Source organism: Diabrotica virgifera, chromosome 1 (genome assembly GCF_917563875.1).
Source record: "Diabrotica virgifera virgifera chromosome 1, PGI_DIABVI_V3a".
In the NCBI taxonomy this organism is placed as follows: Eukaryota; Metazoa; Arthropoda; class Insecta; order Coleoptera; family Chrysomelidae; genus Diabrotica; species Diabrotica virgifera.
Genome location: NC_065443.1, coordinates 29,481,887 through 29,505,048, shown reverse-complemented (window position 1 = coordinate 29,505,048; position 23,162 = coordinate 29,481,887). Strand labels below are relative to the sequence as shown.

The following is a 23,162-nucleotide window of genomic DNA, read 5'->3' as shown; positions in this document are numbered from 1 at the left end:
TTTTCGGACAGTCACCACAAGTTAGTTTGTACACACCACTCTGTAGTTGCTTTCTCTTTCGGCTTTTATTGTTCTTAATATATTTGCTTAAGTTGTTGTTAGTTCTGAAAGCTGGTGTTATTCCTTTCTTTTTTATGTATCTGGCTATTGTTGTTGTTATCTTGCCAGTATATGTGAGAGAGCAGAAGGTACTGGGTTCTTTCTGTGGTGGTGGATACACTAATTTCAGGGCTTTCTTATGGAGTTTTTGGTTTAAAATTTTGTTAACTGTTTGTTCGTTATAGCCGTTGTTTACTGCTATTTGTTTAATGATGTTTAGTTCTATTTCGAAGTTATTTTTTGTCATGGGAATTTCTGTCAGTCTATGTATCATGCTATGGTAGGCTGCTAATTTGTGTTGTGTAGGATGGGATGATGAATTGTGTATAGTTGTGTCAGTATGGGTAGGTTTATGATATATGGAGAACTCATGTTTGTTGTGTAGTCTGGAAATCGTTACATCTAGAAAATTTATAGAGTTATTCTGTTCTGTTTCTACTGTAAACTCAATATTATTATGAAGTGAATTAATATATGATAGAAATTGGTCAAGTTGTCTGTTAGTTCCTGTAAAGCATACTAGTATATCATCCACGTATCTCCACCAATATAAGAACTGTTTAAATACGGGATGTTTAGAAATTGTTGTTTCAAGTTGGTTCATAAATATATCTGATAGCAATGGGCTTAGAGGATTACCCATAATAAGTCCTGCACTGTTGTTTGTGTATATTTGATTATTGAATTCAAAATAGTCTTGATTTATGCAAATTTCAAGAAGGTGTAAAATTTCAGATGCAATGATCGGATTTGTACTATTATGGTCTAAAAGATTCTTAACTAAAACAAAAGTTTCTGTAGGAGGAACACTAGGAAACTTTCCTCTAAGCCCATTGCTATCAGATATATTTATGAACCAACTTGAAAAAACAATTTCTAAACATCCCGTATTTAAACAGTTCTTATATTGGTGGAGATACGTGGATGATATACTAGTATGCTTTACAGGAACTAACAGACAACTTGACCAATTTCTATCATATATTAATTCACTTCATAATAATATTGAGTTTACAGTAGAAACAGAACAGAATAACTCTATAAACTTTCTAGATGTAACGATTTCCAGACTACACAACAAACATGAGTTCTCCATATATCACAAACCTACCCATACTGACACAACTATACACAATTCATCATCCCATCCTACACAACACAAATTAGCAGCCTACCATAGCATGATACATAGACTGACAGAAATTCCCATGACAAAAAATAACTTCGAAATAGAACTAAACATCATTAAACAAATAGCAGTAAACAACGGCTATAACGAACAAACAGTTAACAAAATTTTAAACCAAAAACTCTATAAGAAAGCCCTGAAATTAGTGTATCCACCACCACAGAAAGAACCCAGTACCTTCTGCTCTCTCACATATACTGGCAAGATAACAACAACAATAGCCAGATACATAAAAAAGAAAGGAATAACACCAGCTTTCAGAACTAACAACAACTTAAGCAAATATATTAAGAACAATAAAAGCCGAAAGAGAAAGCAACTACAGAGTGGTGTGTACAAACTAACTTGTGGTGACTGTCCGAAAACGTACATCGGTCAAACTGGCAGAACTTTTGACAAACGGATAGCAGAACACAAAAGGGCATTCAACAATAGAAAAACAGACACTTCTACATACGCACTTCACCTTCTAGATCATAATCATTCTTCCAATGAAGAGTTTCAAATTCTACATATTCAAAATAAAGGCCTTAAGCTATCGTTTTTAGAATCTATGGAAATTAATAAACTGAAAAATACAGATATAATTCTGAATGACCAACTCGAGACAAACAGCTCCCCACTCCTCAACCTCTTCAGTTGAAGATTAAAAAGGCAAACACATTGTAAACTATATTACTTGAGAAAGGCACTCCGCCGAAACAGCTGTAGTCACTTAGATATAATAAATTTTGTGGAAGTATAGAAAACAAACGTTTTCGTGTTTTATTGTTAGATAAAATGAACTTCCATCAAGTAACGGTCGAATCAATCAAAAAATTAAATTGTTGTTACAACGAAATATTATTCAATATTCACTGTAAATCAATATTACGAACTAAATTTTTTTGAGTGTACCCCAGACTACATCTTGGTATGTGAAAGGAACCACATTGTAGTCGAACAATGTAACTAAAATTATAGTATATTTTTATGAAAACAGAAAAGATGTTATACAGGGTGTTTCATTAATAATTGTCCATATAGTAACTGGAGAAACCTTAGCACAAAATACGAAGATTTAACCTAAAACACTTATATAAAAAGTGGTTCCTTACTGAGTTACAGGGTGTTTTATCTAAAAATTTAAAAACTATTTTTGCTCAGCATTTTAAAACTGTTCGACGTATCCTTTTCATACTTGGCATGAAGTATAGGTACTGTACAAACTACTAAATTATGTTAAACAGACGTTTCTGGTTATTACCAGAGGCGTACGACGGGGGAAAGTAAATGGTTGACCCTTTCCAAATTCTACGCCACTGGAGAAATTGCTATTTCAGTTCAATTTTTGGATTCTCCAATGCTTTCTATGAAGATAATATACTCTTCATTCGTAACGATAAAGTCATTAGTTTTCGAGATCTTTGAAGTTAAAAATGAAACGACACGGTTATTTTGATTAATGTTTTGTGTCCCTTCATTTTTAATTTCAAATATCTCGAAAACTAATCATTTTATCGTTACGAATGAAGAGTATGTTATTTGCATAAAAAGTATTGTAAAATCAAAAAATTACACTAACATAGCAATTTCGTCAGTGGCGTAGAATTTGGGAAGGTTCAACCAGCCACTATCCCCTGTCGTACGCCTCTGGTAGTAGCTAGAAACCTTTATTTATCTTAATTTAGTAGGGTGTACAGTACCTACACTTTCTGCCAAGTATGATAACGATACGCCAAATAGTTTTAAAGTAATGGGTACAAATAATTTTTAAATTTTAATCATATGAATCGTATCATAAATTAATCAAAATAACTGTGCCGTTTCATATTTAATTTCAAATATCTCGAAAACTTATGACTTTATCGCTATCAATGAAGAGTATATTATTTACGTGGAAAGTATTGGAGAATCTAAAAATGGTACTAAAATAGTTATTCCTCCAGTGGCGTAGAATTTGAGAAGGGCCAACCATTCACCATCCCCTGTCGTACGACTCTGGTAGTAGCTAGAAACGTTTGTTTATCATTATTTAGTGGGGTGTCTAGCAGTCGCACTTTCTGCCAAGTATGAAAAGGATACGTTGAACAGTTTTAAAATGCTGAGCAAAAATAGTTTTTAAATTTTTAGATAAAACAACCTGTAACTCAGTAAGGAACCACATTTTATTTAAGTGTTTTAGGTTAAATCTTCGTATTTTGTGCTAAGGTTTCTTCAGTTACTATATGGACAATTATTAATGAAACACCCTGTATTGATGGTACTTGCAAAGTTATTTAGCTTAAAATAAGGTGTTTCCAAAATTTTTTGTGTAGGTCAACTAAAATAGCAATATGTAGGTACAAGAAACTTCAGTCATGGAATGCATTAAAATGAGTTTTCAAGGGGTTAAATATCAAACATTTTTCTGGATCCCTCATTCCGTTGGGGGGTAAACTCAAAACTCCCCGGTAGGGCCCCTGGTAGATCACGTTTCCCCGGGCCCCAACATCGTAGTTACGGCCCTGAGTTTAGTATTACGTTTATATGGGATTGAGCCATAATTCTTGGTGTAATGAAAATTTCATAATTAACTTCTGGACGTTTCGACTTCCACTCCGAAAATCATTCTCAACATTAAAAGAAACTATATTTTTGTATTCTGGGAAAAGTTGGGAAAATGGGACAAGGAGCACAAAGTGCAATAGAAAGATACATCAATAATCATGAAAGTAACAGACATGAAAAAGAGAAAAGTCAAATAATTAGCCCTGATCCTACTAACGAAGAAAAATTTGTAGCAAACCCATCAGCAGAATGCTGCAGACTTTGGTTGTCAATTCTATAAGGAAAAGTCAAAAACAAGAAAATACCAACAAAAGCTGAATGAAGAACGGACCATCGAAAATCTCGTGCCCCATACATATGCAACACACAACACAACTCTGAAGTTGTGTTGTGCCGGAGCAGCTGTTGCCCAGTGTCACTGTTAAGGCACGCGACCTTCTGGAATTTCAAGAGTTTTCGGAATTAAATTGATGCAAATAGATTACTCGAGAGGTTTTTGTGTTTGCTGAAAACGAATACACCATCAGAACCGACACTCGGAGCACCTGGTATCTAGGGTAACGTCATCTTCTGGAGTTTTGAGAGATTTCGGCACTAAATTGATGCAAACAAATTACACGAGGATTTTTGGGGTTACTGAATACGAATACACTATCAGAACTGGACCACGGATCACTTGGTGCCCACCGTCATTGTTAACGCACGTCATCTTCTGGAGTTTCGAAGGTTTTTGGTACTGAAAGCATGCAAATAGATAACTAGGTGGTTTTAGGGTCACTGAATACGAATGCGTCTTCAGGACCAATCCCCGTACCACCTGGTGTAAAGGTCAATGCTAAGATATGAAATCTGCTTGAGATTGGAGGGTTTTTGGGGCACCAGGTGCACCGGGGGTCGGTTCGGATAGCGTATTCCTATTTAGCGACCCCAAAACTCGGAGTAATCTGTTTGAATCAATTTAGTGGCGAAAACCCTCGAAACTCCAGACGACGTGCCTTAGAAGTAATCCTAGGCACCAGGTGCTCCGGTGGTCGGTCCTGATGGTTTATTCATCTTCATCGACCCCAAACACACCCCAGTGACAAAATCCGGCCCTAAATACACTTATTCTGACATGTTTATGCACTTTTGGTACATTTTAAAATGCAAGTATGCATTTACACCCATTTTTTTAATGTAGACTTTTTCCTGACATCATCCTGATCACAATGCAAAAAGTTGCAAAAAGTCTCTAGGTGCGGTATTTAAAAACCGATTTATTTTGTGCTAAATGCCCTTGTCTATAAAAGCAGGAATACCAAAAAGAATATACCAACATAAGCCGAATGAAGACCACCAAAAATCTTTATATAACACATAAACACATATATGATGCAACACACAACACAACCAAGAATGAAAAATTAGGTTTTTAAATTTGAAGACTATTCTTACATTTAAATTTGATAATGAAATTTAATTTTTTTTATTTCAATTTTAAATTTACTTTTTTCAGTAATCATATACAGTGATGAGCGTGCTGATAACCGGCAAAATAGCGTAAAAGATGGAAAACGTATTAAGTTGTGAGATAAAAAGAAATGAAACTAGTCGAGCTGGGAGATTTAGCGATATTAACATATAAATTAACATTATATTTATTGTTTCCCACCTTTACACATAGTCCAAGTAATGAAGCTTAAAATAGGACAAAACCTCGCAATTTTTACAGAATGGATCGATTTGCTTGAAAATTTGAGAATAAGTAGTGGATAGTCCAAGGATCAAAATCTATATGAGGCCGAAAGGCGCTTTTACCATGGGGGTGGTTGCCACCCCATCTCGGGGGGTGGAAATTTTTTATTTTATTTTGACAGCAAAAGTTGGTAAACACATCCAATCTAAGCAAAAAACGTTCTATACATTTTTTTGATAAAAGTAATAGTTTTCGATTTATTCGCTATGGAAAGTGTTGGTTTAAATCGAAAAAATCATTGTTTTTAATCAGTTTTCTGCTAATAACTCAAAAAGTTTTTGTTCCAACAAAACAAGATTGCTTAACAAAAATGTACCTTTTGAAATAATAAACAAAACCGTTTTTTATAATTTGCTTTAAGACCAATAGTAATCGAGCTATACTTTATTATATGTTAGCTCTTCTTCGTAAAATGCTAAATATTGTAGTTTCAAAGTCAAAAGACGGGAAAACTATGCATTTTTCGAGGATAACTTGTTAAAACTAATTTAAAGTATTTAAAAATATCTATCTCCAGAAATGAAAAAAATAGTCTCTAGCTCAAAAATTAAGTGACTTATAGTAAAAAGAATGTCAGTCCCTATTTTTTTCAGCGTAAAAGTGATCGTAAACTTCCCCCTACTCTCCACCCTAATTAGAACTGGTCATTAATCTTATTTGGCCTTCTTAATTTATGTATTGTTAATAGGTTCTAGATGTTTGATCGGCTTAGAATGATCAGTTTAAAAAAAAAATGAGTTTGCAAAAATTTTTTCTACGGCAAAAATTGAGTGAGCTATTGGAAATTAAAACTTGTAATAACATGCAAAAACCACCTTTACCAACCCTTTCAAAGTCACCTCTTTTTGCGAATGAGGATTTTAAAATGATATAATATTAATAGTCTTGGAGGTCCTGTAAAAACCTACAAAATTCTTTTTTAACAAACTTTTTAGAATAAAAAATAAAAAAGTTACGGTTAAAAAATCAATATATTTTTTTGAAAAAAAAAGGAGATATCCAATTGGAAGCATAATAATGTAAGTTAGCGGTGTTCTTAGTCATCGGCCTTATTCATTCCACTTTATTTATGTATTGTTAATAGATTACAAAAGTTTGACTGGCTTAGAATGATTAGTTTTAAAAAAAAATGTAGTTAAAGCGAATAACGAATTTTTGTAGTTTGGTAAAAAATGCCGTTTGCTTCAGAATAGAAAGAGTAGCATCAGAGATACGAAAAAATATTTAAATATAAAATTGTAGCTTATTAAATTCCCAAGAAATTGGATTGCAAACCTTTTTTCTACGGCAAAAATTGAGTGAATAGTAAATGAGTATAATACCGAAAAACATTGATTTTTTCGATATAAAACTAACACTTTCGATAGCGAATAATTCGAACACTATTAATTTTATCAAAAAATGTATATATCATTTTTTGCTTAAAATGAATGTTTTTATCAACTTTTGCAGTCAAAATTATAATAAAAAATTTCCACCTCCGAGATGGGGTGGCAACCACCCCCATGGTAAAAGCGCCTTTCGGCATTATATAGATTTTGATCCTTGGACTATCCGCTACTTATTCTCAAATTTTCAAGCAAATCGATCCATTCTGTAAAAATTGCGAGGTGAAAAGCTCCGGTTCCTGGACTAACATATCAGAGGAGTATGTCAACTCAAAATGTCACTGTGACAGTGGCAGTTGCCAAACTCGTCCGATACATCTAAAGGTGGAAAACAATCAATATAATGTAAATTTTTAGGTTAATATCGATAAATTTCCCAGCTCGACTAGTTACATTTCTTTTTATCTCACAACTTAATACGTTTTTCATCTTTTGTGCTATTTTGCCGGTTACTAGCGCGCTCATCACTGACAATGACGTCGACTTTGCAAAGTAACAAGACGCTTACTCAACACACACTACACATGACACTAGGTACCTAACTGCAAAAATTCACCGTACCTACCATGCCAATGGCCATTGGTTGTCGAGGCATTAGCTAAATAAAAAAAAAAACAAAATAACACAAAAAACAGTCAGAGTTTGATATCTTTAGGACAATAACACCTTTTCAGACAATGTTTTTCAACTGCAGATTGTCAGAGTACATAAGATCGAGACCATAATTTAATTTGTTTGAAAGGTACAAGTACGCATAACGTAAAACAATTCACATTCCAAAAAAGATTTAAATACTTAATAGTCAAACGCTATGTTTTTTGTCCTTTCGTAAAACTATAACACAAAACTCACCAATAATTTTCATTTCATTTAATCAAGTCACTATCCCGGTTACAGTTTGTTATATACAAGTTGCATAATGTTTACTACAAATCCTTTTTTTTTAGTTTCACGTCAAAAATTGTTTAATATAAGCACTATATATATATATATATATATATATATATATATATATATATATATATCGGTTTTAAAACGTTCTCCTACGTCTTCCGATGCCTAGTCGCCATTCACTTCGGTCCATCCAAAGGTCTTCATCCAATTCTCTTTCTCTCATTTCTCGATTTATGCCTTCTCTCCAACTAAGGCGGGGTCTTCCTCTTTTTCGTCTACCATGAGGGGTCCACGTTAGGATTTGTTTCGGGAGTCGTTCTTCGGACATTCTTTGTACGTGTCCATACCATCTAAGCTGTTTGGTACTAATGTCATCTACTATTGTGTGTTTCACATTCATTATTTCCCTAATTCTGTTGTTGGTTACCCTTTCTAATCTTGATTTTCCTGCTGAGCGCCTCCAGAAATCCATTTCTGTTGCTTCAAGTTTTCTCTTGTATCTTTCTTTTATTTGCCATACTTCACTGCTGTAAGTGATTATACTCTTAACAATTGTATTGTATATTCTATGTTTGTTGTTGTTTGATATTGACTGGTCCCACAGGATGCTATTGAGAAGGGTAATTGCTTTTCTTCCCTGGTTGTTTCTTTCTTCTATCGTCCGGTCTACGCTTCCTTCTTGGGTGATGGTCATACCCAGGTATTTATATGCGTCGCAATGTTTAATAATTTCGCCATTCCCCAGTGTAAGGTCCTGCTGTGTCCCACCGATACACATATATTCGGTCTTCTTTATGTTTATTTCCAAACCACCTTTTTTGTACTCCTCTATTAATTTCCTTGTCATATATTCTATATCATCGTAGTCTTGCGCTAGTACAAGTTGGTCGTCTGCAAATGACAAAGTGTATATTGTATTGTTGCTGATCGGTAATCCCATGTTTTTGCATTTGCGTTTCCAAAGTTTTAGAGTTTGTTCGAGGTAGATCTTAAATAATGTCGGTGAAAGGCAGCACCCTTGTTTTAGGCCTTTGCTAATTTGGAATCCTCTCGATAGCCTGCTTCCAACTTTCACCCTTGATGCAGTTTTGGTATACAATTGTTTCGTCGCTGTTATTAAATTTGCGCTTATATTGGTTTTCTCTAATGCTTCCCATAGTTTGTTTTGTGGGATGCTATCATACGCTTTTCTTAAGTCCACATATAACAGATGCACCTCCTGGTTGACGGCCAGTTTCTTCTCAATAATCTAAGCACTAATATAAGCACTATCAACTATTAAACGCAACAGATGTAAAGAGCAGTTGATATTTTTTTGTTTCTTTGATAGATAATTTTTGTAAAAGCTGAGATATCTACTAGTCAGAGCTTCTACGAATAATGTTCGTCAAAGTTTAATAATTCTTCTCAAAGAACAGTCATACCTGAGTTGGAATTCTGCGCATTAGCGTGTATAATCATAAAAGTCTTTCAGGTCATAATTTGGATAATGGTCTAAAATCTCGTGATTTAAATGAATAGGTCTGGATCCCACGTACCAAAAAAAAGTTTATTAATAGCAAGCTGAAAATTTGTTAATAGTTTAACGGTGTCTATTAGTCGGATAAACTTCGATGTACGGGAACATTGGAACAGGGGAAGTTTTAATTGTGGAACAGGTTACAGGTTTCGAACGTCAGACTACGAAAACGTCCCATGTATTTTGTCGGACGGAACTGCCAATTGATTTGTTATCCTTTTAATTATGACAGGGGAGCAAAGTATGCTAAATGTGCAGTTAAAGCTCGGATTTATAGGCAACAAAAATTGAAGAAAAAGGCGCCTATAAAGGCAAAGATTTATATTAAAAAAGGCAGGAATATTAACATTTAGGCAAAATATAGGCAATAAAGGAATATAACTTATTATTTATTGTACAAAGTGAATTAACGTAATATTAACTTAAGGCAGGTATATTTACACATAATCATAACATTAGTATAAATAAACTAGTAATTAAATAACTGTTAATTAGTAATTAAACATTGTAACCACTTAAAATTTTATCATTAATAGAAACAACTAAATGTTTTTCAATATTTTCGGTCTTAAAACTATGTCTTCGATCACTTAAAATTAATTTGTACATTGAAAACGAACGTTCGTCATCGATAGATGTAATTGGAGCATATTTCAGAGCGGATAATAAATCTGGCATAATTTGTAATTCCTCGGAAAATGTCCCATTCAAAACTTCAACATTAGATAAAAACGAAAAACCTTCATTCTTGTCGAAAACATATTTCATTTTTTTAAAAATTAATTGACCGTTACTTCCAGGTGCCGATTTAATTTTCGTCTTTAAATTATCTATTAATTTTACTGACTCACATAAATTTATCTCTTGTTTTTCTAATAAGGTAATTGTGGTAACTATTAATTTATAATTGTCATTGATATAAGCGAGTTCCTGTTTCAATTTGGGATTTTTTAATATTTTTTTTTGCTTCTCGAATGGCTTCGGAAATATCATCATCAAATTCTGACATAACTAATTTTATTTCATTGCAGTGTTCAAAATAAAAAAAAACTGCCTCGAGGCAGGTTCCCCACCTTGTAATTACTGGTTTAGGTGGCAAAGGGACACCGGTAAGTCTTTCTTTATATATTTGCACCCTCAACGGAGCCTTTACAAAAACTTTTTTCATAAAATTTATAAAATTATTTACCAACGGAAACAGATTTCTTATTTCTTCAGCAATTCTATTTACCCCGTGGGCTACACAAGTGCAATGAATTAAATTAGGATAAAAAATCTTTAAATTAACAGCAGCTTTTAACATATATGCCGCAGCATCTGAAAGCATTAAAACTATTTTATTCACTGGTATAGGGTTGGGTAAAAAGAGCTTTGTTAAACTATCTTGTATAAATCGAATTATTGTTAAATTGTTTGTTTTTTCCAATTCTTTAACGGCAACTAAATAAGGTTTTCTCGCAAAGTTTTCGTTCAAAATTCCAATCATTAAATTAACTATATACCTGCCGCATACATCTGTCGTTTCATCCACGATAATATACAAAAAATTGCCCTCTAACTCCCGCTTAATTTTTGAAATACATTCCACATAACATTTTCCACAGTATGTTTTCTCAATGTACTCTCGTCCGGTAAGGATTTATTAAGACATTTTTCGAAAAAGCATTTGAAACTAAGGTTATTAACTTTGTATAGAGGAAGGTTGGATGCAATCATCATCTGGCATAAATCAAATTTAAATGCGTCTTCCTCCTTTTTTTTGAACTGCTTAAACTATCCCGCAGAAATATTTGGGCTAACTTAGAGGAATTTAAGTTTTCCAAATTACGTTTATGAAGTGGGGTTCTACAATGCTGGTCAATAAAGTACTTTTTTCTACTTGAAATCGAAGAATTTAAAAAAAATAATTAGAATTCTAAAACCGCTTTAGAATTTAGTTATGTTGTGGACGAGAAAAAAAGAGAAAAAATAAAACTTACCGATTTGCCGCATGGCTTACAAAATGCTCCATCTCCTTCTAGAGAAAGTTCCGAATAAGGTGCGATCCATAGCCTTAATTTAGATGTCATCCTTTAACACAAATGTCTAAAACGTTTTAAAACGTGTTCTTTGCTTTTCGGTATACGCAACAAAACTAAACTAGGATATAGCAATTTGTGACTAAACTCTGATACAGTAACCGACTGTACAACTGATAATAAACTAATAAAGCTTAGGGATTTCCAAATAGTTAACCCTCAAGTCTCGATCAGGTACATTTTCCTAGAAATCTGTTATATAAACAAACCATTGATATTTTATTATTGACCCAAAATTTTATTATAGAATGGTTTAGTAATAGAATAATATCATGGGTAGTACCATGAAATTTTAAAAAAGGCACAAATAGGCGGAATTTACGAAAAAAGGAAAAAATTTAAAAAAACAATTATAATAGGCAAAATAGGCAAAAAAAGGCATTTTGCCTAAAATCCGAGCTTTATGTGCAGTCACTCAAGCTTTATGGGGACCTATTGGGTTGTGAAAAGTAGGTCCTAAAACCAAAAAAGTTAAGTAAAGTTTTCTCTTTTAGAGGGAACTTTCCATTTTTATTTTAATTTTCCATTTCCAACAAGCGTTTTTTTAGATTATAGCGCAATCTATCCATAATTCGGAAAAATGTCTCGAATAAAAGTTACTTATTTTTACGTAAGGAATCCAAATCTGCAATAAAATATGGGGGCTCCCATTTAAGATTTTAAAGCAACCCCCACCCCACCCCCGTGGGGGGTCGTGTTTGGTGGCATTCGATCGATTTTTCAAAAATATTGAATAAGTGTACTTTTCAGTTTTTCGATATGATGTTCATTTCGGGAAATATCGCGGGACTCGTATTTAAAATTTTAAATTTACCCCCCTCACCCCTCTCCGTGGGGGGTCGTGTTTGATATCATTCGATAGATTTTTGAAAAATATTGAGGACGTATTTTTTAGTTTTTCGATCTATCATTCATTTCGCGAAATACTCGCTCTTTTCTTGTGAAACTTTGGGACTCACTTATCTCCCTACGTTCCGCTCAAATCGTCAGATTTTTGAAACATACACTGTTTTGCATGTACTTAACTTACCTTATCTTAATCCGACGATTTCGAGTTTTTCTAAAGGATAGATTTTTTTCGACCCCTCCTTAACGAACTCCCCTAATTAGGAGCCAATATATGGCAGAGGTACATTTTCAGGGCACAAGGTTTCTCCCTATGTAATAATCTGACGTGCTCGAGTAACTGCAAAAATCCCCACTTGGGCTCCCCTACCATTAAACTCTCATGCAAAAATCAGACTGCTCAGACTGCTATTTACCACCAACATTATTCGTATTATTTGACATGTCCTACCTGTCGAACTTATTAAATTGTCCAACATATCTGTGGGACAAACATTTTTTTCATATAATATAATATAAAGTTTGCTATTGAATAAACTTAAAAACAACCTGTCAGTTTTCACAGTCATAAACTTGTCAGGGTGACACGTTCCACAATTAAAATTAAGTTCCACAATTAAAACTTCCCCGTTCTAGTGTTCCCATACATCAACGTTTGTCCGACTAGACACCGTTAAGCTATTAACAAATTTTCAGCTTGCTATTAATAAACTTTTTTTTTGGTACGCGGGATCCAGGCCTAGAAGCACGATCTTACATATCGATTGTATTCTCTTTTACGAGAAAGGAGAAATACTATACTATTATTCACACTTTTCTGTCTACCTTCTAATATAATACCGACTAGGGTGGGCCGAAAAAATATTTTTTTATCCGATCGAAACGGGGTAGATTTTAAAAGTTGCATTTGGGGTCCTAAAAGAAAACTGCAAAATATTTTTGCTGAAAAAAAATATCTTCAGTCTGCGCATTTGACTTAAAATTTCAGTTTTTTTGGTAAAAAGTAACTTTTTGGAAATAATTTTGTACACATTAAGAAATGAGATAGAATGACCGGGTAGCGTTCTATATGTTTGTTAACACTAATAGAATAACCCCAAACAGTTTCATTTGTCTTATGCAACATCTTCAGTGTGCGCAAGAACCACCAATTTACGTGATTTTAAGGTTAAATACAATATTTTTATACCACTTACCTTTTCTAATATTTGAAGTCTAGTTGTTTGGAAAAGTCTACAGTCAGCTTTTTTCTGTACATTTATCGAGGAAAATATATCATCATTTATGCAACTCTTCGCTAGTTCATAATGAACTACCCAGGACTCACCACGAGGAGGTGGTTGCATGTCGAGTCCCACCCGTGCCCTCCCTTCCACCCAACCATGAGAGCACGTTGTTCTTTTTGCTTAGGCTTTGAACTCTTTCTTAGAGTCAAAATTCATTGAAACTAGTGAAGACGGGAAAAAACATCGTCGTGTCCATAAAGAAGATCATTTATCTATTATTCAAGAAACAGGATCAAAATATGTAGGGCACGTCAAACCATTATCAGGTAAAGCTGTGGACATAGCTAATTCAATCATGCAGTTTATGTCAGATAAACAAATTAGTTTGTCGGAACTGGTTTGTGTTGGATGTGATGGATGTCCAACTAACACAGGCAAAAGTAATGGTGTTATAAGAATACTGGAAACTAAACTAGACAAACCTTTACAATGGGTGGTGTGTTAGTTACACACCAATGAACTTCCACTGAGACATCTTTTTGAATTTTTAGATGGTCAAACATCTGGCCCTCATGGCTTTAGCGGTTCAATTGGCAAAGCATTAGCTGACTGCCACAAACAAACTCCAACTAAGTTTGAACCGATAATGAGCCCAGTTGAAGTGCTGTTTCCAGATTTAAACAAAGTATATTTGAGTATGGATCAGAAATATTTATACGACATATGCAAAATAGTTACTAAAGGAGAATCCCCACCAGGATTTGGGGATAGAAGTCCTGGAAAGTTGAATCATGCACGGTGGGTGACAACTGCCAATCGTGCACTCCGATTGTACATTGCATCTAGTTCACCATCAGATCAGTTGAAAGATTTAGCCAAATATGTTGCCTTAGTTTATGCTCCAAGCTGGTTCACTATCAAATGCAATCACAAACTGAAGGATGGTTCAAGCAGGACTTTTCATCATATATGTCACACGAACAAATGAAAATGATTCATAAGTGCATTCAAAATAATGCATACTTCGCACATCCTGAAAATATGCTTGTGACAATGCTCTCCGATGACAGGGAACACATTCGTCAGCTTGCGATCAGACGAATACTAAAAGCCAGAAGAAAAAACGACAGAGAAAGAGTTCGACTTTTTGAAATTCCTAAAATAATTTTTTCTGCCAAAGAATACGTAGATTTAATTTAATTCAGGCAGTTTATGGATGTAACTGAGCCCCGTGTTACCATGCATCTATCAGAAGAGGACCTCAACAGAATATTGGTTGACGCCGTGTCAGATATTCTTGCAGAAGGTGTGCTGGGAAAATTACCGACACATACTCAAGCTGTCGAAAGAGCAGTAAAAGAAGTCACACGATCAGCACTACAAGTGTGCGGTGAAAAGGAAAGGGATGAAATAATCAGAACTAGACTATTTGACAGAGCAATACGGCCTAAGTTTGACTCTAAGAAAGAGTTCAAAGCCTAAGCAAAAAGAACAAAGTGCTCTCATGGTTTGGTGAAAGGGAGGGCGCGGGTGGGACTCGACATGCAACCACCTCCTCGTGGTGAGTCCTGGGTAGTTCATTATGAACTAGCGAAGAGTTGCATAAATGATGATATATTATCCTCGATAAATGTACAGAAAAAAGCTGACTGTATACTTTTCAAAACAACTAGACTTCAAATATTAGAAAAGGTAAGTGGTATAAAAATATTGTATTTAACCTTAAAATCACGTAAATTGGTGGTTCTTGCGCATACTGAAGATGTTGCATAAGACAAATGAAACTGTTTGGGGTTATTCTATTAGTGTTAACAAACATATATAACGCTACCCGGTCATTCTATCTCATTTCTTAATGTGTACAAAATTATTTCCAAAAAGTTACTTTTTACCAAAAAAACTGAAATTTTAAGTCAAATGCGCAGACTGAAGATATTTTTTTTCAGCAAAAATATTTTGCAATTTTCTTTTAGGACCCCAAATGCAACTTTTAAAACCTACCCCATTTCGATCGGATAAAAAAATATTTTTTCGGCCCACCCTAATACCGACCCTGTTTTTGCCTATCAATTCACAAATTTACTTTAAATGTGTGGAATACTTTAATAATTAATTTTGTATACAAACGATATTAATATTAGGAAATAATTGTTAAGTAATATTAGTTATTAACTTAATTACTTGTTAATTTGTAGTTCTCACGTAAATAATATTTTATATCATATAGTTTAATTACTTAATCAAGCAAGAAGCGTAAGTTTAAAATTTGTATATTCATAACATAAATACAGAGAGGGGCAAAATTATGGAATAAATTATTTTTTACGAAAACGGGATATTTTCTAGATAAATCCCGAAAGAGGTCGATTTTTATTTTTAAATTATGATTTTTTGGCATATCCATGATATGAAGGTTATTCAATTCACTGTTTGGTAATACATAATTATTTATAAGCATTAATATAATTATTTATAAACATTAACATAATTATTTATACAGGGTGTTAAAATTTTTTTTAAATTAAATTAATTGACACAAAAAGAAGGATGAATGTAATTTATTTAATTTAAAATATATTTTACTGCTGTCAGAAAATGGAACAAAATGGTTGTTTGACAAATAAACATTGCGTTTCGCTTAAATTAAATGTTCAAACTGCCACCCACATGCCTCTTGGCAGTTTGAACGTTTAATTTAAGCGAAAATCAATGTTTATTTGTAACATAAATATTTTTTTCTGTTTTCAGGCAACAGTAGAATGTATTTTGAATTAAATAAATTACATAGTATGTAATTACATAGAATGTATTACATTCTTCTTTTTGTGTGAATTAATTTAATTCAAAAATTATTTTTTTGGCCACCCTGTAAAACCAATTATTGGTAATATTTATACTACTGAAAATAGAATTAAATAGCCTTTCAAATTAACTAACCTATCCCTATATCACGACTCCTATTCCCATTTAAATAAATCACCGATGACATCATAACGCCCAGGTGGATGACGTCACTAGCATAATATATTATGTTTCGGGATTTCGCTTCAAAATCTCATGTTCTCTAAAAAATGAATTTATTCCATAATTTTGCCCCTCACTATATTTTATTTACACAGTTTTTGCTCTGGATTTTAAAGAACCGTTTGGATTAATATGAAATTTGGTATCCACATTGCTAACTTTTCAAAAAAAAAGTGATATTGTGCCGATGTGTGCTTTTACCTTGGGGGTGAATTTCACCCCTTCTCGGGGTAAAACAATATACCTTTAAAATAAGTCCGGAAGTGGATGAACTGATTAATTCTAAGTAACTTTTGTTCAATAGAATTTGTTCACTAAGTCAATACTTTTCGAGTTATTTGCGAGTGGGTATTTTTATTTTTCAACAAAATAACCACCTGTTCAGGCTGTTTGTCGCAAATAAACCAAAAAGTAAGTATTTTATCGAAAAAATATTCTAAGCAAAAATAAAGCTTATTAAAAAGTGAAAAACATTATTTCTGTATTAAGTCTATGTACCCAGGGCTAGGAATGGCGGTTTTTGTCAAAACACCGGTTTTCGGTTATACCGGTTTTTTTACTTACGGTTTAACCTGGCGGTTATAACCAGTCAAAAAAACCGGTTATTCCAAAAACCGGTTTTCGGTTTTTTGAATCAATATTCAATCCCCAATAGGTTAAAACGTTAAATTTGTATTGCACTTTAGTTTGTGATACTCCACATGCCCATTTTTAATACAAAATCCCTAACAGTTTTCGATATATGTATTTCTAAGGGCAGCAAATTTTTTTATGTGCACTTTTGTACCAAGGTAAGTTAGGTTCAATCGATCTATTTTTGGTCCCAGAATATGAGATTTAATTTCTTACCTATCTTTTTGTTACACCCTTTATAATAGACTAACGCAATGAAAATTTCGGCTCCAAATAATATCAAATACAGTAGAACCCCGCAAATCCGAACTAATTGGGGGACAGCCTGTTCGGATTCCGAAAAGTTCGGATTATCCGAAAGTTAGCCTAAGAAGCTAACGAAGATGATTTTTAAAAGATTTGGACTGCCACCGATCCCTTTATGAAACGTTATCCGCACGTTTATGCCTCCAATATTCTAAAGCTGAAAAATATTTAGATTACTGAAATATTAAATCGCTAACGCCAGTAGTTTTGTTTCGTCACGGGACATGAGAATTCGGTCATGTAAATGATTCATTTAATTTGTAGTCTGGATATTGATTACACTATGTTCCTCATGTTTCTTATCTTTTTCAATGTTTTCGTTCATAGTATACCATGGGAAATGTGTATTATGCACATTCCTTTATTGATTGTGTTTAGTCTTCGACGCTTTTATTCACCCATTAGTGTTGCAGTGTTTAATACTGTAGCTAGCATCTTACGTAATTATTTTCTCACATAATAAACATGTTTCTAAATTTTTATTTTGAATTTAAAATTTTTTTTTTCACTTTCCGTTGGTTCGGATTTGCCGAAAGTTCGGATTTGCGGGGTTCGGATTTGCGGGGTTCTACTGTAATTGCAAAATACAAATGGTGGTGAAATTAGGTATAAGACTATAAACGTAATAAATTATGAAGCAAATTATACTATAACGTGTAGAGGTATATACATATGAATTATAAAACAAAAATGTAACATCAAAAATGGTAAAACTTATAAAATTCATCTTAAAATTCTGAACTGGACGTATTATTGTCTTCAATTTGTATGTGTATTTTATTTCCGAAAAAAAAATCCTTTTTGCACAACATTCACAAAACAATATTATTAATTTCATTTTTTTTAATGATTTCAGAGGAATGGTTTTTTTCTCCTGGATTTATAAATACAAGTTTATTCTCGTTTATGTAGGTATACAAGCAAGACATGCTTATTCTAAAATTCATCAAAACAGCTAATTCAGCTTATCACATTTCTTAAACATATTTCAATGACTGCGAGAGTCACGAATATGTATAAACATTAAACAAATCAAGAATTATTGATGAATTTAAACAAACAATATTTTTTCTTCGAATTCCTTATATTTTTCAGAAGTAACTTATCCGATTTTTCACCGGTTATTACTGTAAAAAGAAAAAACCGGTTATAAAAGGGAGAAAAAACTACCGCTAAAACCGGTTATTGCGAATTAAAAAACCGGTTTTAGTTTATAACCGGTAGGTTTTCCCATCCCTAGTAGAAAGCTTAAAATGCATAAATGATGAAACCTTAGTCATTATAATAGACTTATTTAACATAATGTACGAAACCGGACACATACCGAAACAATGGTTGCTCTCCATATTTTGTGCTATCCCTAAAAATACAAACGCGAAACATTGTAGTGAATACAGAATGAAAATAATAATGAATATCATTAATATGTAACTCTTGCTCTGGAATTATTCTTGAAAATAATACATTGTTGTATGAATAAAAAACTAGAAGAACGAACAGATGATAGTCAGTTTGGGTTCAGAAATGGACTGGGAACCAGAGAAGCGTTATTAGTCCAAGTAATGAAGCTTAAAATAAGACAAAACCTTGCAATTTTTACAGAATGGATCGATTTGCTTGAAAATTTGAGAATAAGTAGTAGATAGTCCAAGGCTCAAAATCTATATGATGCCAAAAGGCGCTTTTACCATGGGGGTGGTTGCCACCCCATCTCGGGGGGTGGAAATTTTTTTATTAAATTTTAATCGCAAAAGTTGGTAAAAACGTTCATTCTAAGCAAAAAACTTTCTATGTATTTTTTTGATAAAATTGATAGTTTTCGATTTATTCGCTATCGAAAAAGTTAGTTTTATATCAAAAAAATCAATGTTTTGATAAGTTTTCTGCTAATAACTTCAAAAGTTGTCGGTTTATCAAAACATCTTTACTTAACAAAAATATACCCTTTGAAAAAATAAACAAAAACTTTTTTTAAATTTTCTTTAAAACCAATAGTAATCGAGCTATACTTAATTATATGTTTGCTCTTCTTCGTCAAATGCTAAATATTGTAGTTTCAAAGTCAAAAGACGGGAAAACTATGCATTTTTCGAGGAGAACTTGTTGAAACTAATTTAAAGTATTTAAAAATATCTATCTTCACAAATAAATTAAAAGTCTCTAGCTCGAAAATTAAGGGACTTAAAATGAAAAGAAGGTCAGTCCCTATTTTTTTCAGCGAAAAAGTGATCGAAGGCAACCCCCTAATTACCACCCTAATTAAAATTAGTCATTGACATTATTTGGTGTTTTTTATTTATATATTATTAATAGGTTCTAGAAGTTTGACCGGCTTAGAATGATTAGTTTTTAAAAAATGGAGTTAAAAGCAAATAACGAATTTTTGTAGTTTGGAAAAAAATGGCTTTTTCTTCAGAATAGCAAGATTAGCATCAGAGATATGAAAAAATGTTTAAATATCAAATTGTAGCTTATTTAATTCACAAGGACTTGGTTTTCAAATATTTTTTCTACGTCAAAAATTGAGTAAGCTATTGACAATTAAAACTTGTAATAACATGTAAAAACCACCTTTACCAACCCTTTCAAAGTCACCTCTTTTTGCGATTGAGGATTTTAAAAAGATTTAATATTAATAGGCTTATGGATCGTGTAAAAACCTAGAAAATTATTTTTTACCAAACTTTATAAGATAGAAAATAAAAAAGTGACGGTTAAAAAAATCAATAAATTTAAAAAACAAAAAAGGAGAAATCCAATTGGAAGTATAATAATTTAAATTAGCGATATTTTTAGTGATTTGCCTTATGTATTCTTATTTATTTATGTATTGTTAATAGATTCTAGAAGTTTGACTGGCTTAGAGTGATCAGTTTAAAAAAAAACTGGAGTTAAAAGCGAATAACGAATTTTTGTAGTTTGGTAAAAAATGCCATTTTCTTCACAATAGAAATATTAGCATCAGAGATACGAAAAAATGTTTCAAAACATTTTTTGTAGGTATTTTTTTTTAATTTTAGGTTATTTAATTCCCAAGAACCTGGTTTAAGAAAAAAAAATTTCTACGGCAAAAATAAAAATTGAGTGAATCGTAAATGAGTATATCGAAAAAAATTGATTTTTTCTATACAAAACTAACACTTTCGATAGTGAATACAGTAGACTCCCGTAAGTTCGGCCTCGGTTAGTTCGGTCTCCGCTTAATCCGGCCGGCTCTCTGAGCATTAGTCACATACTTTGCACATCAAAAATCATTAGAAAAGAAAATTCAGAAAAAAATTACTGACTTTTTTAAGTGTTTAAGAAGCCAAACCACCAATATGCAATATTATTTTTAAATTTCATTAGGCCTAGAGTTCTGTAAGTATTGTTTTATAGTATTTTTGTAACGGTCTATCTTTTCATATATGTTAAATATATGTCAGAGTATTCCTCTGTATTGTCTTCTACTTAATGTACAAGTGTTTTGTTTTTGCTAGATCCATACAAACAATAAATGGGCATTTTTTAGATAACCATCGGCTAGGTCGGCCACTTTTAAGTTCGGTCTAGGGTCCGGTCCCGAGGTGGCCGAACTTACGGGAGTCTACTGTAAATCGAAAACTGTTAATTTGATCAAAAAAATGCATAGAACATTTTTTGCTTAGAATGAATGTTTTTATTAATTTTTGCGGTCAAAATATAATAAAACATTTCCACCCCATCACCCCCATGGCAAAAGCGCCTTTCGGCCTCATATAGATTTTGATCCTTGGACTATCCACTACTTATTCTCAAATTTTCAAGCAAATCGATCCATTCTGTAAAAATTGCGAGGTGAAAAGCTTCGGTTCCTGGCCTATATTTGCTTTTAATGTGATAGCCAAAGATGCATGGATATTAATGTAGATGTGCATGTTTGTTACGTTGATTTTGAGAAAACATTCGACAAAGTAAGACATGAAAAATTAGTCCAAATTCTAAAGACAAAACAAATACACAAAAGAAACTAATATTAATAATTAACCTTTACTAAAATAAATAGCACAAATTGTACTAGATAACAAACCCAGTCCAGAAATTAAAATCAGGATAGGTATCAGGCAGGGATGTATTATGTCTCCATTACTATTTATTGTACATAGGTATATAGTGAAGCCATTTTTGAGGAAGCATTACTACCTCAAAGTCAAGGAATGAAGTTAACGGAAGATTTATTAATAACGTAAGATTTGCAGACGACACCGTGATAATGGCAGGCTCTGATGAACAACTCCAATTACTGCTAAACAAAATAAACAGTTTCTGTGGAAAATATGGACTAAACATGAACATAAAAAAGACCAAATAAATGATAATAACTAAGAAAAAGAATATACAAACAAACATACATTTGGGAAATGTACCGATAGAAATAGAAAGGGTTGATACATTTAAATACCTAGGAACCTGGAGTTCAGATAAAAATTATCAAACAAAAGAAATAAGAGCTAGGATAGAAATAGCAAGAAATGCGTTTGTAAAAATAAAAACAATTATCTGCAACAAAGACCTTAGATTAGAAATGACAGTAAGAGATTTGAGATGCTGCGTGTTTTCGATTCTGTAATATGGACTTAAAAGTTGCACGTGGATATCGGCAAAGAATACGAAATAATAAACACACCAAAAATAAAAAAGTTACAATATCTGGACTAGGTAATGAGGGGAGAGCGATATGAAATGCTAAGACTGATAATGCAGGGAAAAATAAGAGGCGCAAGGAGTATAGGAAGAAGGAGAGTGCCATGGTTGAAGAATTTAAGGAACTGGTTTAAATGTAGTTCTACAAAAATTTTCAGAGCAGCGTTAGATAGAGTAAATACAGTGATGATGATATCGAACCTCCAATTGCACTGACCAGCTACTAACAACAATCAGTAACGTTTTTAAACTATTCGCGTTTCCTAATTTTTTCTTTGTATTATTTCATTATGCAAAATATTTAATATTTAGAAATGATAAGTACTATACTAAATTTACAATCAAGATGCAGTAGAAATAAACAAACCAAGAGACGTTAAATGCTACTAGGAGCCCTCCCGAATCATAATTTACAATGTATAAATTTTGAAATCATGATTTGGGATTTACAATGTATAAACATTGTAAATTATGATTCGGGAGTGCTCCTAGTAGTATTTAACGTGTCTTGGTTTGTTTATTTCTACTGTATCTTGATTGTAAATTTAGTATAGTACTAGTTACAGCGGATTATGAAGTGTAAAGTCGAAGGAAAAAAGGTGTCCTGGTAGACGAAAAATTAATATCCTGGCTGAAAAACATTTGTGATTGGACCGGCTTAAACACACATACGCTTTTCAGAAAAGCAGAAGGTAGAGACGAATTTGCAATGATTATAGTCAACCTTGATTAGTGGAGTCGGTACTAGAAGAAGAGGAAACACTTATCATCTTTATATTTATAAATTATAAAAACTAACCTTGCCTAAAGGCTATACTTAAGCTACACTAAAAATTAAAAGATAATAGAGTAAAATTAGGTTAGAGTCTTACCTCGTGAAAACTTCTATATAAACTTAAACCAGATAAATGCTAACGATATGTTAAATGACAAACATTTATATATAGAATATAATATGACAAAATGTATAAAAAATTTACAATTGTTTACGGATGATAAAAATAATACGATAATGCAGAATAAGTTGTTTTTTC

General features: G+C 32.7%; 1 protein-coding gene across 2 annotated transcripts in view; it reads right to left on the bottom strand.

The window, feature by feature from the left end:
- Positions 1-23,162, bottom strand: part of LOC114335146 (juvenile hormone acid O-methyltransferase-like) — a 51,158-nt gene extending 27,996 nt beyond the window's left edge. Inside the window, exon 1 of one of the 2 annotated variants that reach the window (XM_028285318.2) lies at positions 23,001-23,162. The gene's annotated coding sequence lies outside the window, so the exon portion shown is untranslated. The remainder of the gene's footprint in view (positions 1-23,000) is intronic. The other variant, XM_028285321.2, reaches the window with a different exon arrangement.